The 18431-nt window shown below is 42.8% G+C and overlaps 1 protein-coding gene across 1 annotated transcript in view; it reads left to right on the top strand.

Moving 5' to 3' along the window:
* The first annotated feature begins 17396 nt into the window (after positions 1-17396).
* ZNF366 (zinc finger protein 366) overlaps positions 17397-18431 on the top strand; it is a 60264-nt gene continuing 59229 nt past the window's right edge. Inside the window, exon 1 of the mRNA XM_065905651.1 lies at positions 17397-17527. The gene's annotated coding sequence lies outside the window, so the exon portion shown is untranslated. The remainder of the gene's footprint in view (positions 17528-18431) is intronic.

The following is an 18431-nucleotide window of genomic DNA, read 5'->3' as shown; positions in this document are numbered from 1 at the left end:
TTTTTTTTTTAATTTTTTTTATTAGTTGGAGGCTAATTACTTTACAATACCGCAGTGGGTCTTGTCATACACTGACATGAATCAGCCATGGAGTTACATGTATTCCCCATCCCGATGCCCCCTCCCACCTCTCTCTCTACCCAATCCCTCTGGGTCTTCCCAGTGTACCAGGTCCAAGATTCGACCTCTGTCGTCTCCCCTCCTCTGGGGGATGAGGATGGGTTAGGGAGCGGCACTGAAATTTCCAGCCCTCTAATCACGTGGCTGGCTTCACTGGCTTCACTGGCAACCAGCCCCCAGCCTTAGGTGCCTCTGAAGTCACATCTTTAACATAACAAAAGACTCCTTTTCGCTCACATCACTTCTGAAATTCCAGTGGTTTTAGGAGCTCTGTGTCAAAAACAGTGGAGGAAGATCAAATATACATATTTCTTATTACAAATCACAGTATCACTGATACTCAGAAACTAAAGGAAAAATCTCTTTCTAGAATTAAAAATAGCACATGTTTGGAAAGTTGAAGTCATGGGGCATGCGGAAAGTAGATTCTGTCAAAGTTCCTTTGTAAATGGGGCTAAGTGAACTGTGCATCATGGTGGACCAGGTTTTCTGAGTTAAGCATGGGGCTGGGGCAACACCTCCACAAGGGAACTGGGACTGAAATAACTCAGCTGACCATTCAGCAATGGCTAGACAGGTTCCACTTGCCCAGAGGGGCACAGACTGGAGCTGGAGTCTGTCTAATGTAAGAGCCACTACACAGTAATGCTCAACCCTTCTGATCACAGGACCTGTGGCTATTCCGTTCCCAGGTAGTCCTAGGATTCATGTCATTCTCCAAGTCAGCCCCAGACATTTGGGGCTTTAAGTAGGCCTAGTGTCTCCAGATTTTTTTGTGTAGTGCCCACTCCCTACACCCACCCCACCATTTGAGCATATATCTCCAAAATGTCTGTCTAATTATACAAGCAAGCAATCATATCAGTTCACTATAAAACATATGCAAAAGGAATTTTTTAAGACTGGGAAAATGTAATAAACAATGCTTTAAGGTTTCCTGCTAATATAATGACCCTATTTGATCATGAGTGGATATCAGCTGATATTTGAGGTTTTCAATGATGCTCAGTTCAGTTCAGTTGCTCCGACTCTTTGCAACCCTGTCATCCCCTTCTCCTCCTGCCTTCAATCTTTCCCAGCATCAGGATCTTTTCCAATGAGTCAGTTCTTTGCATCAAGTGGACAAAGTACTGGAGTTTCAGCTTCAGAATCAGTCCTTCCAATGAATATTCAGGACTGATTTCCTTTGGGATGGACTGGTTGGATCTCCTTGCTGTCCAAGGGACTCTCAAGAGTCTTCTCCAAAACCACAATTCAAAAGCATCAATTCTTTGGCACTCAGCTTTCCTTATAGTCCAACTCTCACATTCATACATGACTACTGGAGAAACCATAGGCTTGACTAGATGGACATTTGTTGGCAAAGTAATGTCTCTGCTTTTGAAGATGCTGTCTAGATTGGTCATAACTTTCCTTCCAAGGAGTGAGTGTCTTTCAATTTCATGGCTGCAGTCACCATCTACAGTGATTTTAGAGCCCCAAAAAATAAAGTCCGCCACTGTTTCCACTGTTCCCCATCTATTTGCCATGAATTGATGGGACCAGATGCCATAATCTTTGTTTTCAGAGTGTTGAGCTTTAAGCCAACTTTTACACTTTCCTTTACACTTTCATCAAGAGGCCCTTTAGTTCTTCACTTTCTGCCATAAGGGTGGTGTCATCTGCATTTCTGAGATTGTTGATATTTCTCCCAGCAATCGTGATTCCAGCTTGTGCTTCATCCAGCCCAGCGTTTCTCATGATATTCTCTGCATATAAGTTAAATAATCAGGGTGACAATTTACAGCCTTGACGTACTCCTTTCCCTCTATGGAACCAGTCTGTTGTTCCATTTCCAGTTCTAACTGTTGCTTCCTGACATGTATACAGATTTCTCAAGAGGCAGGTCAGGTTGTCTGGTATTCCCATCTCTTTCAGAATTTTTCACAGCTTATTGTGATCCACACAGTCAAAGGCTTGGCATGGTCAATAAAGCAGAAATCGATGTTTTTTTCTGGAACGCTCTTGTTTTTTCGATGATCCAGCGGATGTTGCCAATTTGATCTCTGGTTCCTCTGCTTTTTCTAAATCCAGCTTGAACATCTGGAAATTCATGGTTCATGTATTGTTGAAGCCTGGCTTGGAGAATTTTGAGCATTGTTTTACTAGCATGTGAGATGAGTGCAATTGTGAGGTAGTTTGAGCATTCTTTGGCACTGCTTTTCTTAGGGATTGGAATGAAAACTGACCTTTTCTAGTCCTGCGGCCACTGCTGAGTTTTCCAAATTGGCTGGCATATTGAGTGCAGCACTTTCACAGCATCATCTTTTAGGATTTGAAATAGCTCAACTGGAATTCCATCACCTCCACTAGCTTTGTTTGTAGTGATGCTTCCTAAGGCCCACTTGACTTCACTTTCATTGATGACAATGCATACAAATCTGTATTTCAAAAATACAGATTCAGTCTTTAAATATTTTTGGCAGATTTCTTTGCAGATCTGATTATTTTGTTTTTGCTTTGTAATATGGATGAAAGTGTAGGGAAAATGTCAGTTCTTCCATCTTCTTGTTCTTTGCTTAAGTTTGCATTATTAATATTCTATTCAATTTGTAGTTTTTTGGCAGGAATATTTTAAGCCAATTGTTCAGATTGTTAGTTGGCACCATACAAGCTGTACAATGTTACAATACACTGAAAGAAAATGAAGGCAGGATGGTGTAAGGGTGAACCCCTTCCCATTGTGGAATTCCCAGTTTTCCCTCAGGATAATTCCAGTTCTGTGATCTATGACCATCTTACATATGGACCAAGTAAAAGCAACAGTGTCATTAGGTATATTAAATGTTGATAAACACACATTTCTTATGGAAGAGGATGAATACAAATATCTTTGGAAGTTCTACCCAGCCGTCTTTAGAGACCAATGGGTTGCACTTTTTCATTTGTTAACTCAAGTTGGAGATTCTGGTGAGAGTATGAATGGTTGTTTAAAGGATGTTTGTTACTGATCAGTCGCTAAGTCATGTCTGACTCTTGGCAACCCCATGAACTGCAGCACATCAGGCTTTCCTGTCCTTCACCATCTCCCAGAGTTTGCTCAAACTTATGTCCTTTGAGTTGGTGTTTATGCGAGGTTTAACTAAGTCCTCTCCACCTATAAATATACCATTTCTATATGCCATCTCAGCTATCTTCTTGCCCAGTAGCTGACAAAGGCTTAAGAGAATTCAATTTTGTCTCAGTAGAGGGCGTCCCTTCCTTCTAGGAATGTAGCAAGCCCTTAGCAACAAGATGCTGTCTTAAGACCTGGGACCTATGAAAAGAGGTCATAAGAGCGGTCTCTGTATCTGTACGGGCTGAATGAAGTCCACTCATTATTCATTTCCTGCGGGGACTGAAGTCCAGAGAACTGCTCAGAACTACATGACTGGTGATGACTAAACCACACCTGAATTCAGGCCTGCCACCCTCTGTCCAGTACACTCTCGAATAGTCCTCACAGCCCTCTGATGTGTGCTTGTTAAGCAATAGTAACACTAGCCCATTTTTACTTAATGTGGTTATTGATACAGTTGAGTTTTAATCTATCATCTTATTTCATGATTTCAGTATGTCCAACCTCTTCTGTGATTCTTCTTTTTTAATTTTTAAATTTTTTGGCTACACTTGGTCTTCTAGTTGTGAGCCAGCTTTCTCTAGTTGCTGTGACTTGGGGCTACTCTTCATTGGGGTGCGCAGGCTACTTCTCATTGCAGTAGCTTCTCTTCCCGCAGAGCACAGGCTCTAGAGCTCAGGTTCCGTAGCTGTGGCATATGGGCCCAGTTGCCCCGAAGCATGTGGGGTTTTCCTGGACCAGGGGTCAAACCCACGTCTCCTGCACTAGCAAGCAGTTTCCTAATCAGTGGACCACCAGGGAAGTCCATCCTCTGTGATTCTTTGTTTTCTGACTTCCTTTGGATTAAGATTTGTTTATTATTATTATTTTTTCTCCTGTCTCTTCTTTCAGTGTTAGATTAAAAACTATTTTCTTAATATTTATTACTTTGTTTTTAACTTTGGATTAACTTCTCTCAGTCTAGTAAAAAAATTTTTTTATAAATACTGATCTTTACCATTGACCTATGCAATTCAGAAATATAAGAACACTTTAATCCCATTTAACCACATCTCAATTCATTTGCTATCAGTGTCAAAATTTTAAATTCTATATAATTTTAAAATTCCATGGATACTTTGGTTTTTTGCTTTTCATATTTTCCTGTATCCCAAGCTTTCCATCTGAATTATCTTACTTTATTTTGACATATATCTTTTAGCATCTCCCAAAGTCTCTCTGAATAAAAAAGTATTCATTCATCTTTATTATTGAGTACACTCTGTGTGTGTGTGTGTGTGTGTGTGTGTGTGTGTATTTTCACACACATACTAGAAATAGAATTTTAAGCAGGCAGATGCTTTCTTTCTGCATGTTGATAATACCATTTTACTGTCTTGTGATTTCCATTATTGATTTTTAGAAGTCAACTATCAATTTAACTCTATATCGTTGGTACTATGCCCTTTTCCCTATGGTTCCTCTTAATATACAGTATATATACAGTTCTGTTTCTTTGACTTATTATGATTTTATGTATCTGGGAGTGCTGAGTGCATATACTGTATATAAACAATTAGCCTTCTTAAATCTATGGACTGATGTCTTTCATTAGTTCTGAATATTCTCAGCTATTACATCTTAAAAAACTATTACCTTTGGCTCTCTCTCTTCCTCAAACATAAAATCTTACTCAAATAAGAGCCTCTCTCTTGCTTTCTTCTTCCAACATAGCAAGGTAGTTTTGTAGTTCATGGCTAATGATCTCAACAGATATTAACTCCAGTGCTTATGAGCCTGTTTTAAAATTTCTGTTGTTTTGCTGACTCATGCTCAATGTGTTTTGTTTCCCTGTATGACTGGTGATTTTTGACAGTGTGTTGGACATTATATTTCAAAAACTATTTGTAAGAATAATTTGAGGCTTAGCATGATAGCATTCTTCTTCCAAAGAGGATTTTCATTTGCCTCTGCCAGACACCTGATGTCCTACCAGTCTGGATCCATATCAAACCAAGTTCTAGGTTGAGGTTCCAGGACCCACCCAGATAACATACAGGCAGAAGGAAATTCAATGCAGAGACTGGTTTACTCATGATTCACCTTACCTGAAGCTGCAACTCTTTGGGACCTCAGTTTAAAGTGGAGTAAAGTGGAGTCAGTTTATTGGAATTTCTACCCTTGGTATGTTGCAAGTCTCACGTTTTGCTCCCTGGCCCCAGAAATTTGTCAAAAGTGCAGCTCAGTTTTGCAGCTATTTCTTTAGGACTTGCAAATGCTCTGACAGAAAAATCAGATTTGAGTATCAGGCTTGTTCTCCAGGTTCTTTTCTTCTTGATGTTGGCTTTAAACCCCTCACTATTTTGTGAACATTTTGATGCTTTTAAGAGAATGTTTTTATATTTCATACAGTTTGTAAGGTTTCCTTAGTGGGAGGGTTGACCCAAATTCCCTGGTCATCAATTATAAGGAGTAAAAGTTATATATATTTTTTTATTCATCAGAAGAAAGAAAAATTTTCAGTCTTCTATTTCTAATTCACACTTATCAGTTGTTAGTTCCTATAAACCAATTTATACATGCCAAAGATGTACTATATCCTATAGAACCAAAACTACTTTGTCGTACTCATCCTTTCAAAGAACCCAATATGATATGATATGAAATGGTTCATAAGACAATTTGAAGTCATGACTTCTTCTGGTCTTTGAAATTCAGTCTGATAAACTTGCCCCACTAACTCATAAGAAAATAATGGAAGATCCAGTGATCTATGTATAACATACATACAAAATATCATAAACTTACTAAGGGCAATTTCTTTTCCCACTGCCTTTCTCTTTTTTCTTATCTCTTTCAGATGTTTCTTCTATCTTCACCATCTCAATGAGGCCTTCCCTAAAGTTCCCCTTTGAAATTGCACACTCCCCCTTATTCCCATACTCCTTCATCTCCTGCTGTCCTCCTCTTCTCTCCATCACTGTCCACTATCTTACACACTATATATTATATATCCTGGCTATATTCATCACTGCCCCTCCAATCTTGATAAATCTGCTTAACCTCTCAAACTTTTATTCTTCTAGATGTAAAACTCAGACCAAGAGAATTATCCCACCATTTGTCATATGTATGTTTCACAGATAAGTGTAGTGATAGATTAGAAAGTGATTCTCAGAAAAAAAGCTATTTTAATAACAAAAAAATGAGAGAATTCTAGAACTGAAAATTGCCATATTAAAAAAAAAACTGGTTGGGCTTTACAGTAAAATAGAAAGAATAGGGGAAAAAAGAAATTAGTGAACTTTAAAATACTTCAGTAGAAATGATCCAATATGAAGAACAGAGAGAAGAGAGACTAAAAAAAAAAAAAAAAGAAAGAAAGAAAAAGAGCAGATCTGTAGGGACCTGTGGACATTATCAAAAGGTCTAATATATGTGCAATTGGAGTCACTAAGGGAGAAGAGGAAAAAATGGTGCAGCAAAGAATATTTGAAAAAAAAGAATAGAGTGAAAATTTACAAGTATGGAAAAAGAGATGAACCTACAGACTTAGGAAGGAGAGCAAACCCCTTATAGAACAGATTTTAAAGCACACACACACACACGCCCAGACATATCAGAGTCAAATGGCTAAAAACCAAAGTTAAGGAGAAAATTCTTGAAAGAACCCAAATGGTTTTGTTATAGACTCACTCATTCCACACCAAGTAAAATACATCAGTTAAATTTTAGCGGACTTGGAGTACTGGGGAAAATTTTTCAGTGGAGAAGAAATTGCTGCTTTTCTCTGTAGCACATCCTTTATGTGAGAAGCTCATTGATTGTGAGGGTTAGATAGGATGGAGGCCAGTGGATGGAAAGATGAGCAGCCCTTCATTTCAATTATAGTTGGGTAAAGTCTTTTGGAGGGAGAAGTATGCTACGGGCTCTCTGGAAGACATAAATATTTTGACCCAAATGACTCTGAAATCAGGGAAAGAGAAGTGAGATCCTCATGGTAAATTTGAGAATGATATGACCAAAAAGTCTAGTGCTTCTCGAAGCCAGGGGAATTTTTGAAGTGGAATTAGAGGAAAGAAATTTGGAGGAAATGGGAAAGACCCAGAAGATTTTGATTATTTGACAACATTTATTTCCTTAGCATTATTTTCTTCCTTTCTCTCACAATTTAGTCAAAACTTTCTTGGGGTGGGTAGGTCTCATGAGCAAGTGCTTAGAAAAATATGAAGGCAGATTCTTTCTTTTCCCTTTCACAAATAAATCACACAGTTCTGGAGGTAAGTTATAGAGAATTCCATTTTCAGGGCAAAATTGTAGCCCCATTTTAGCAAATGTGGCCTCTTTAGTTACTGAAGGATGATTTTAATGACTGAAAATAAATAAGACCACCAAAGGTTAACCCAAGGCTTGCTGCTTGTTATTTGCTGCTAGTATTTTCCATACTAGACTGGAAACAGTCATGACTTTGCATTTGTGATGTAAGCCTCTTTTTCTCCTCTTGTTTCCCTTTCTCAGTCCTACCAGCCATCCCTCATCATCTTCGTGTTTTAGGAAACAACATCCTTGAGGAAGGGAAGAGTTGATGAAATCCAAGAAATAGTTGAAGGTTGGTTGCCAGTGTTGGTCCCAGGGCTGCTCATGGAGGGGAAGGTGCATCTCCGCTGCATCGCGGCAAGTCTTCCAGACCTGTCTGCAGCTCTTCCTGTAACCAAGAGGCCTTTTCCTGTGTTTAAACTCACCACCAATGGCAATCCTACCAAAGGTAAACAGCAGCGGTCTAAGCAAACGGCTCTTTTCCCAAAAGAAAGCTTTTAACTTTTCTTTTGGAGGAGACAGAAGAGGGTTGTTTGAGGACTGGGTGGAGGAGGAGAGAGGAGACACGGGACCAGAGGAAGCCCAAGTGACCCCAAACCCTACCCTGCATGCTTTTTCTTTCTTTCTTTTATTATTTCTCTCTTCACCTCCCTCATTATTTTTGGCTGGCTCTTTGGTGCAGGGCGCCTTCTATTCCCCGGCAGTTGCTTTGAACATCAGTCACATCAGGTCAACTGCCAAGCTGTGAGCCTCTGGTCACACGGCTCTGAGTCCTGCAGTTTGACAGTTTCAAAGTGCCTCACACATGGTGATTTGCCTCCTTTGGGCTGGATGTTAAAAGAAGGGGAAGCCTGGACAGACTCATGATGCTGCTGGAATTAAGGCTGGGAGCGTTAATCTATCTCATTTTGCAGAAAAAATCATAACCAAAGAGGAGAGTGGGAAACCACTGCCAGGCCTTGTGGCCAGTCAGGTGGAAGGACGAGGGGCGGGTCTGCTCATGTTTAGACCCGTGGGGACTCTTCCCAGTCCCCACGCTTAAAACTGTGCTTCTCAAGGAGTCAGGCTGCCTCCAAAGTGCCTCAGTGATGGTGATATTTGAGATGGGATGGAGGAAGGGAGAAGAAAGCTTAATGGATGGAACCCCACCCTCCTCCTCAATGGAGTCTCTTCTCATTGCTCTCATTCGTTCATTCACTCATTCATTCATTCAGCTAATGTCTGTTGAGCATCTTCCTTGTACCAGTGACTTCCAGACACTGGAGACACAACAAGAAACTGGCAAAGTCTAGGTTCCCACAAAACTTACGTTTTGTTTTCTGTGTTAGTTTCTAAGTAAGATTACTTTTTGGTCAAAGGATTCTATCCATTTTTTTCTTTCAAAGAGAATGAAATCTTTCCAATATCTAGCTTTTGGAGCATTAACTGGACTCATCTGACATTCACAACATTGAGTAGAGATTGTGCCACTTCATAAAACATATTAGCTGCTGATCTTCCAGCCTCTAACAATTTAAAATCTACCATGAAAACACTCCTAAAAAGAGAACTTGCCCAGAGAGTATCACTCATTGATGAAAGTGGGAGAGAAATAAAGATACAAATTGATGGTATAGATGGTGAGCTGAACACTAATAGTCCATTATATGACTACCGTGGGTCACAGGTATATTCACTTCTCAGGAATTCCATGTAGCATACAATAAGCATGTGATCTTTTAACGCTGCCCCCTTTGTTTGGTGGTGGGTGGAGGTGAGTGTAGCAGTCAGTTAACAGCTTTGATGAGTTTCAAACTGGTATAGCCAGCAGCAAATATTCCCATGTGGGAATTTTGGTTTGAAAAGTTAAGGCTTAAAGTTGTAAACAGCAGCCTTACCTCCTAGTGCATTATTAATAATTATCTTTTGAAGTATAAAAAATTACCCCAAAGCCTATTGCTGTTTAATTGCTAAATCATGTCTGACTCTTTTGCAATCCCTTGGACTGTAGCCCAGCAGGCTCCTCTGTCCATGGGATTTCCCAGACAAGAATATTGGGAGTGGGTTGTCCTTTCCTTCTCCAGGGGATCTTCCTGACCCAGGGATCAAACCTGCATCTCCTGCAGTTCCACCAGGGCAGCGACCCCAAAACTTAATGGCTTAAAAAGCAAATGTTTATTACCTCAGAGTTTGTATGGTGTCAGGGGTTTAGGGACAGCTTAGCTGGGTGGTTTGGCTCAGGATCTCTCATGAGGTTGCCACGGCAGAGGCTTCAGTCTTCTGAAGGCTTGACTGGGCTGGATGACCCTTTGCCGGGGCGGTGTATTCACGGGGCTTTGGCCGGAGGCCTCGGTCTCTGTCCATGTGGCCCTTTCCACAGGGCACGTAAGGGTTCTCACAGCACGGCAACTGACCTCCTCCAGAGCAAGCAATCTGAGAGCGAAGGCAGAGAAAAACCTCAGTGTCTCCTGTGACCTGCTCGCCTCAGTTACTCCCCATCACTTCTGCCTAGTTCTATTTTAGGAACAAGTCACCAAGTCTCAGGGATCAGAATTAGACTCCTTGTTTCAAATAGACTAATAGCGAAGAATTTGTGTGCATATTTAAAAACCATCAAATTTAGGCTCCCTTCCCATTTAAATTTTACTTTTTCATGTAGGCTCTTAAATAAATCACATTTCACTTGTGATACTTTATATTTTAAAAGCAAACCACTGCACCGTTTTCACACCCCAAAGATTGATAATTCTTTAACATTTTTTAAAAAGTCTGTTTTCAATTCTAAAATGTTTAAAACAAGAAATTTCACATTAAAAGTTCATGTTTTCAGCTTATTATTTTTTTAAAAAAATTAGATGATCTGATCACACTAGGATTGTGTTCTTACATGGTCACAAGCCACTTTAAATGTGTCATGGGCTATTTTTTCATGATTCCCAACACACCCTATTATGTTACACATGGGGTACTGTTTAAATGAACTTGCTTGGTTCATTTAATATTTGAGTTTGTCCCTGGTCTGGTCCAAGGAGGCTGAAAGGTGTGGCAATGGGGTTGAAGAAGGGAGAAGCCTGACCCCTGGTGTGAGTTGGATCCCTGAAGATTAAGAAAGAAGACAGGCTACAGAAACCTTGGGTCTCACCTATGTAGTGCTGTAGAGATGACAAGGGTAGCCATAGAGTTGGTCAGTGTGGCCTTAAAAGACCGGGTAGATGTTCCTTTGACAGCATCTAGCACTGAGAGTGTAGAGGCACAAGCAGAATGAGGCACCTCTGAGGGAACCGTGGATCAGCCAACATGCACCAAGGCTTAATGCTATTTTCTTAGGGCTGTGAAAGTCCTGGGTCTGCTACAACCAAAGGAAGGGTGTGAGGATCATGGAAAATAATGACACAGAACTTTAGCCAACTTTATCAAGGAAGGGGAATTCTAATCATGCTTAATGTAATGTATAAAAATAAAGTTGTTTCTTGTCTCTTGTGTGCTACTGAAACATAGGATCTCAAGGCGCTTGGAGAGAACCTGTCAGTAGAAGAATAGACCTATATGACCCCTCTGGAGGAAGATTATGGAAAAATGAGCTCTACTGAACAACTGAAGTGAGTATTGGAGGAGGGTACTTGCTTACCTCCAGCCTGACAAGAAACCACAGGTGTTTTTTAACACAACTACTGCCACTCCCCAACCTCAAAATGACTGCGTGCATACATGCTCAATCGTGTCCGACTCTTGCAACCCCATGGACTGTAGCCCACCAGGCTCCTCTGACCATGGAATTTTCCAGGCAAGAATATGGAGTGGGCTACCATTTTCTATGCCAGGGGATCTTCCTGAACCAGGGATGGAACCCCTGTCTCTTGTCTCCTGCATTGGCAGGGGGATATCACTGAGCCACCTGGGAAGCCCCAACTTAAAAATACTCATTTGCTGATATCAGACATTTGGAGCTCAGAACTCATTTTTCTGTAGAAACCATGTGTTCCTTGGTGATTAAGTCCACAGGCCAGTTCTTAAGATTTAGTCCTGTAACTAACTCATAACACTACCTATCTACCATGCTTCACAGACTTTCCTTAGGGAATTTCAGCCTGGGTCCTAATGCGGAATACCTAGAGTGCGTTTTCCCTAGCCCTAGGAGCTCAAACGCTGAATTCTGCTCCATCTCTCAGAGTCACCCCTCCTGGGCCAGCTTTGAGAATGCCCCAGCTTTTCAGTAGCAGCACTGGGTGTGTGCCAGAGCACCTGACACCAACTTTTTTGGCATCAGGGACCGGTTTCGTAGAAAATGATTTTTCTATGGATGGCAGGGCTGGGGGGTGGTGGTTCAGGCGGTAATGCAAGTGATGGGGAGTGATCTTGGGAGCAGCGGGTGAAGCTTTGCTCGATTGCCCTCTGTTCACCTCCTGCTGTGGGGCCCAGTTCCTAATGGGCAGCAGACCTCTACTGGTCCACGGTCCAGGGTTAAAGACCCCCGTGCTAGAGGAAAGGAAACTCCGTTGGGTGAATATTAAGAAATGTAGGCATGGGGCTGCACATGAGGACAGTGATGCCAAGGCAGGCAGCCAGGAGGGTGGGGTGGAACAAAGGCAGGTAGGTACTCAGCGATGGAGGCTCTGGAGATAAGGGGTGGAGTGGGGGCACGGGAGAAGGTGCTGCTCTTCAAAAGTGTGAATCTTCCAAAAGCCAGCTGTCCATGTGCCAGGCGGTGCCTATATTCACTCCCCAGTAAACTCGTCACACAGCATGTCAGTGTGGCTCTCAAACCTCTCTAGGCACCCACACGGCCGCCTGAAGCTCCTGACAGTCCTTCTGTCCCAACCACATTTAGACTAGACTTTACAACTCTCCAGCTGCTTCCACTCTTGCCCTCTATGAACCATTCTTTGCATAGTGACCCACATAGGCTTTCTGAAATGCAGTAAGTATGTCCTTCTCCCATGTGAAATATTTTGTGGCTTCTGATCCAACTGAGGATCAAGTCCAGAATCTGAACTCAGAGTCCCCTGGCTGCCCCTTGCAGGACTGCTGCTTCCGCCACTTTGCCTGACACACGCCTACTCCTTCTTCAGGCCTCCATGTATATTTCATTTTCTTAGGGAGACTTTCCCTGACCATTTGTACCTGACTATAAGGAAATGGCAACCCACTCCAGTGTTCTTGCCTGGAAAATCCCATGGACTGAGGATCCTGGTAGGCTACAGTCCATGGGGTCGCAAATAGTCGGACACAACTGACCGACTTCACTTCACTTCTCTTTTATCAGCTCTCCTAGCTCTTAGATTTCCTCTTCAGAGCACGGACTGCAATTTAAATTGTTTAGATATCCAAGCGTGTTTTGCTAAATTGAAAGTGTCTCTCCTCTGCTAGGAAGTAAAATTCACATGTACATTGCCCATACCTGGCGGGGGCCTTCTGGTTCATAAGACATGCTGACTAAATAGTTGGAGGATGTGCCTTTGTGCCATACGATTTTGCCTTTTCTACTCTACAACATGTTCTGCAGTCTAGAGACCACGTTTTACTATGTGACAGGCAGTGTTTGTTTAGAGGGCAGGGTAAGTTACCTTTTGTTGAAATAGGGCTCTGAGCCAGAATTCCCTGGGTTTGAAATCTTAACTAATTATGTGATACTGGAAAGTAGTGTAATGTCTTCATGCTTTAGTTTCCTCATCTATTAAAAAAGAGGAGGAGATAAAGGGCAAATTAGCACCAACTTCAGTGGGCTGTTGTGATGAGTAAATAAGTTGTGACACGTAGAGTGCTTAGAAAAGACTTGGCACATGGTATGTGTTGGAAAGATTTTAGCTCCTCTTCTTCACTCCTAAGACTATGAAAAATAGATGTTATGTTAGTGTCCCTGCTTCTCTAATGAGGACACTAGATCCATAAAACAGACTTTTTTTTAGCAACTTGTTTATAATCCTTCATATCATAATTTCATGCTACAAAGAAACTAAAAAGAAAGAAAGAAATGAATGTTCTCAAGTTTGGGGAGTTGGGGCTTGGAGGATATCAGGGCTTGGCAAGACCAAGAAAATAAATCAAAGGAACAAAGGAAGTTTCAAAGCAGTTTCAGGCGCGGGACTTGGCTCTCTCTTCAGCACGTTAGTCTAACACGTGAGAAGCCTGCACGAGGGAGGGCGGACTCAGTTGCCACAGAATCTGGAAGGGGGATGGTGAGAACATGGAGCATGACTCAGAGCAACAGGAACTAGCATCTCCAGGTTGTAGCAGGAAGCAAGAACCGTGACTCCCAACCTGTTCCAAAGCTCCTCAGGAACTCTGCCAGTATCTCCAAAGACATCACCGTGTCCTCAAGCTGAGTCCACTTGGGTTCAAGAGAAAAATCTATGCCATGCGTCCCATGTGAGAGGAAGTGGGTATAAAGAAACCAAACAAAGGGCTGTGAATCATTGGAGTGGACATTCTTCCTGCAGAGAAGGGAGTCCTGCACCAGGCTTTAAAAAGACATCTGGCAGGGACAGGAATATTCCTGGCAGCTTGTTGGTAATGGCCCCGAAATAGAAACAACCCAAATGTCATCTTCAGTAGAGTGGATATATAAAGTGTGGTCACAGTCACAGAGTGAAAATACTCTCCAGCAAGACAGTGACTGAGCCACAACTACACTCAACAATAGGGGTGAATCTCACAAATGTAATGCAAAGTAGAAAACACAATTCAACGTCATGTGATATGTAAACCATGTAATGCGTATCTATGTCAGGTTTGAGAACTGAAGGCTGTGTGACCATTGAGGAGAGGTAGAAGTATGGAGGATCACAGGAATCTCTTGTTAGGTTTCTCTTAATCAGATGTATTTGTTTTATAAAATTTCACTGATGTGTACACTTACTTTTTTGCATACTGTTTTGAATATATGTGTGTGGGCTCAGTCCCTTGAGTTGCGTCCTACCCTTTGTGACCCCATGGACTCTTTGTAACTCTTTGCCAGGCTCCCCCCGTCCATGGAATTTCCCAGGCAAGAATACTAGAGTGGGTTGCCATGCACTCCTCCAGGGGATCTTCCCGACCCAAGGATTGAACCCATGTCTCCTGCTCCTCCAGTGTTGCAGGCAGATTCTTTACCGAATGAGTCATTGGGAAAGCCCATTCTGAACTTATCTTATATTTCAAATCATTCTCCATTTTCCCACCCTCTATGGCCAGGGGTTGAATGAGTCTTGGGGTAAATAGATAGCCCTAGAGCACTCGATAATCAGCAGCTGGGAAAGTACCAGTTAGGATGCTTCAGAAGTGGGAAGCCATTTTGAGTAGAGCTTGTGTTTCTGCAGCGCTGGTTCTGAGTCTTGGGTCACTGCTTTTGTCTCACTGAATTTTAACCTTGGTGTTTATCCTTTCCTCTGATATTATAGTCCCGTCTCTCTAATCGAATGATCTCTGTAATAGCCAATGCAATGTGAGCTCACCTGCTGGGTCAGGGGTTGGCCCATGGTCTGCTTCTATACATGGCTTTCCTCAGTTGTCTGCAGTGTAAACATCCATTCCCTTCATTCCCCTTCAGAGCCGGAAAAAACCATGAGATGGCTAGACAGAAAGCCTCACCAGCCTGAGTGACCTGATGAAAAATTTCTCCCAAGAAACCTGATGGGAGGGACTTAGGAGTTTCAGCTTCTAGACACCCAGTGGGTGACGTTACAAGTATTGGAGGATCATCTTCATATGACTGGCAGAACAGGGAAAGAGAGAGGCCCATTCTATGAACCTCACGGAAGGTGGCAACGAGCTATCTGCAGGCAACAGCATGGCACAGACAGGGCTGAGAATCCTCTTGAAAAACCATGACTGCACAGGCCCCGTCCACGCTGTCTGTGGCAGGTCAGCTGGCTCAGAGAAAACAAGGCTCCTGCACGTGACAGTCCCCACACGCTGCAGACTTGAGAGGGAATCCTCTGGACTCTGACAGGGCTCCTGGGGCTCAGCCCTGGCCCAGCCCTGAGGCCGCAGTGGGAAGAGAGCCTGGAGAGGCTGCGCGGTGCTGCCATTGCTTCTCCAGGGACCAGAGAGAGCTGCAGCCTGAACGTCTTTGTTCTTCTCATCCCCCCACGGCCTCCGCTGACTGGGGCCTCAGAAACCCAGCCCAGCCTTTCCCTCTTTCTCCTCACTCACCCGCTCCTCACTCCCTCCCGCTTACTTCCACATTTTATTGTGCAGCAGAGCGCTTCTTAAACCTCACAGTTACCCAGAGTTTGGCCTCCAGTATTGTTACTGCTCCACAGGAATCAACTCCTATCCCTTCCATTTTCTCATGCTCTTCTCCCGCTTTCTCAGATTCTCCTGCTTGTGTTCCTTCCCATTTCTACAAAGGCAGGAGAGAGAGGAAGGCCAGCAGAGGGCAAAGAGCACCAGAGCTGCATCTGGAGACAGATGAGCTGCTTGGCTTTGGTCGCTGATGTGGATGAATTTGGGTAAACTGTACAGATTCTTGTCTGGGCACCAGTGTTGTCATCTGTAGACGGAGTCGGGTCCCCCCATGGCAGAAATCCAATGCCACATGTTGTGTCAGAATTGATGCCATGAGGATGCAAAGAACAAGTCTGTTCGGGCTTTTACAAACTTACTGAGTAATGTCACATTCTTTCTCACACACACACACACACACATTCAGATAGAGAGATAAATTGATAGATAATTACTGGGGGAAGAAAACTGGATAAATGAAGGATCTCATAGTCCACTGAATACAATAAAATCTTGCAGAGAGAATGAACCAGATTTATCCTTTCCTTGAATTCACTTGACTTGTTCCTCGTCTTCAGGTGTGACGCTCCACCCCAGTTTTTCACCATTGGTTGAAATAAGGAAGCACTTAAAGCTGTTTTTTTTTTTTTTTTTTTTTTGCCGCCACAACAATCTGCGGCTGGTTTCTGCTTGTGGCAAAAAAACGACCTTAACCAGATGAATGAAGGGCATGGGACACACAATGCAAATCAGAGAACTGTAGACCAGGCTTATTCCTGAGTGAGACACCCCTAAACAGAGCTTGTGCTTGCCCATTGCACTCCTAGGACCCCCTAACTTGGTAAAGAACAGTCCCACCATCATCTGGCTCCCAATCCTTTTCAAACTTTGTGGATGACTTACCTAAGACCTGGGCAATATTCTGAAAACAAATTAGACACCACCTTCCGGTTTTTTCAGAGGTGACCAAATCTGAAAGCACTGGGAAGGTAAAGGGCATAGCAGTGCGGGCCGCAGCTCTGAGATAACTGTGTCTGGCAGCAGCGTGCTGAGTTGCTGCTGTTGTTTTTCACCCATCAACAAAGACGAAATCTTGGTCCTCTGCATGAGGCTCAGTGATCAATGCACACATCTGTTATTTGATCCTGGAAGAATGGAGAGCTCTAGAGTCAGGCCGAAGACTTGCAGCAACGCTGGTGTTTCACAGAGCCCAGGGAGAGCCACACATTCGGGCTGACCTGTGCACGCCTGGCCTCACAGGCTGCAGGTTTGCCTTGGTTAGCATGACAGACCGAACTTTCCCTCCATCAGAGTGGACGAGGCAGATTTGTTCCCCTTTAGTTGTGTCTTTTCTGCAAACTAGATGTCAGGCTGCAAGCTCAGGAGAGTCTGCCTTTCTGGAACACCATTTGTTTGGACAGGACAGGCCAGTAAGGCTTTTCATCTCTTTAAAGCTCCCAGGGCAGAGAGCATATTTGAGGAATTCCTTTTTTCAAAGTTTTTTTTTTTTTTTTTTGCCCCTTCCAACATTTTGTTTAAGAGAAAATGAGATGTCTATCTTCTGTTTCCTTATTTTTTTTCAGGAAAGCAAAGGGTTGTTGACTTCCTCCCTCTCCCCTCCCTTCCTTCCTTCTTCCCGAAGGTACTCATCTGAGAAAAAGAGAACGAAGTATTGTTCCTGTTCTCTTTCTTAAGTCATTCGAAACACTGTCCCTGCGAGTTCTTTAAGTTCCCTGCAATCTGTACACAAGGAGGCAGAAAGAGAGGGAGAAAGACAGACAAGGGATCAGGTAAACCTCGGGGGCGACTGCAGCCTCTCAGACTCAGGAGCTGGTAAGTTACCCACGCAATCCTTTCTACTTCCATTTCAATGTCCCTGCGATGGATGTTGCTGTGGGCATCTTCTACAGAAAATGCCTTACTGGGTGTAATCCTTAATCAAAGGGTGTGACTGAAGGATGGCCCAGAATTGAAGCTTGTATGTCTTTTTTTTTTCTTTTGAGAGAATACTGATGTTCTGCAGAGTTGAGCCTGGCAGAACTGGACATAGAATTGCACTGGGCTAAGATGGGCATTGTGTTAAATCTGAATTTTGGCACAGATTAGGTGGTGGATTCACCAAGAGCCACTGGAGCGCTCTGTCTCACCGAGAATTCGCTCTTCCTCAGTGCTGTGTCCTGGGAGCCTTCTCAGGGTGTCTGTTAAGAACTGTGGTTTGCTCTGGGGATTTTGTTACCCATTGTCTTGATGGAGGTGCCTGCTCTTGTTCTTTCCTTTTCATTCAACATCCCCTGCCTCAAAGAGGACTGTTAATTTGTGACTGTTATTCTGCCTCACTGAGGCAGGAGGGGAAAAAAGAAGAGAATGTCACTTTGAATTGTACTGTATGGGGGGGGGGGGTGCTTATGTGTTCAGGCTCCATATGTGGGTTGAGTGTAAATTTATTATCCACTGTCCACTGAAGATGTCATCTGCCATACAAAAGAGGGTAAAGATGTAGGGGCAAGTTGCTTTAATTTTGGAAAACAACATGCCACTAGGATAGGAAGATTGAGATCGATCACTTGCATCAGTAGGAGTGAATAACCAAGCTAAACATTGAAGAATATTTCTCCAGTGCCTGGTTTTTTAAGCATCAAATAGAATACAGCAAACTAATCAAGATTCTACACACAATTAATTTTTAAAAGTCTATCTTGCTTCATTTAGATTCATCAGAAAGTATAACGTTACAAAG

The sequence above is a fragment of the Muntiacus reevesi genome, chromosome 14 (genome assembly GCF_963930625.1).
Source record: "Muntiacus reevesi chromosome 14, mMunRee1.1, whole genome shotgun sequence".
Lineage (NCBI taxonomy): Eukaryota > Metazoa > Chordata > Mammalia > Artiodactyla > Cervidae > Muntiacus > Muntiacus reevesi.
This window is presented reverse-complemented; position numbering and strand designations above follow the sequence as displayed.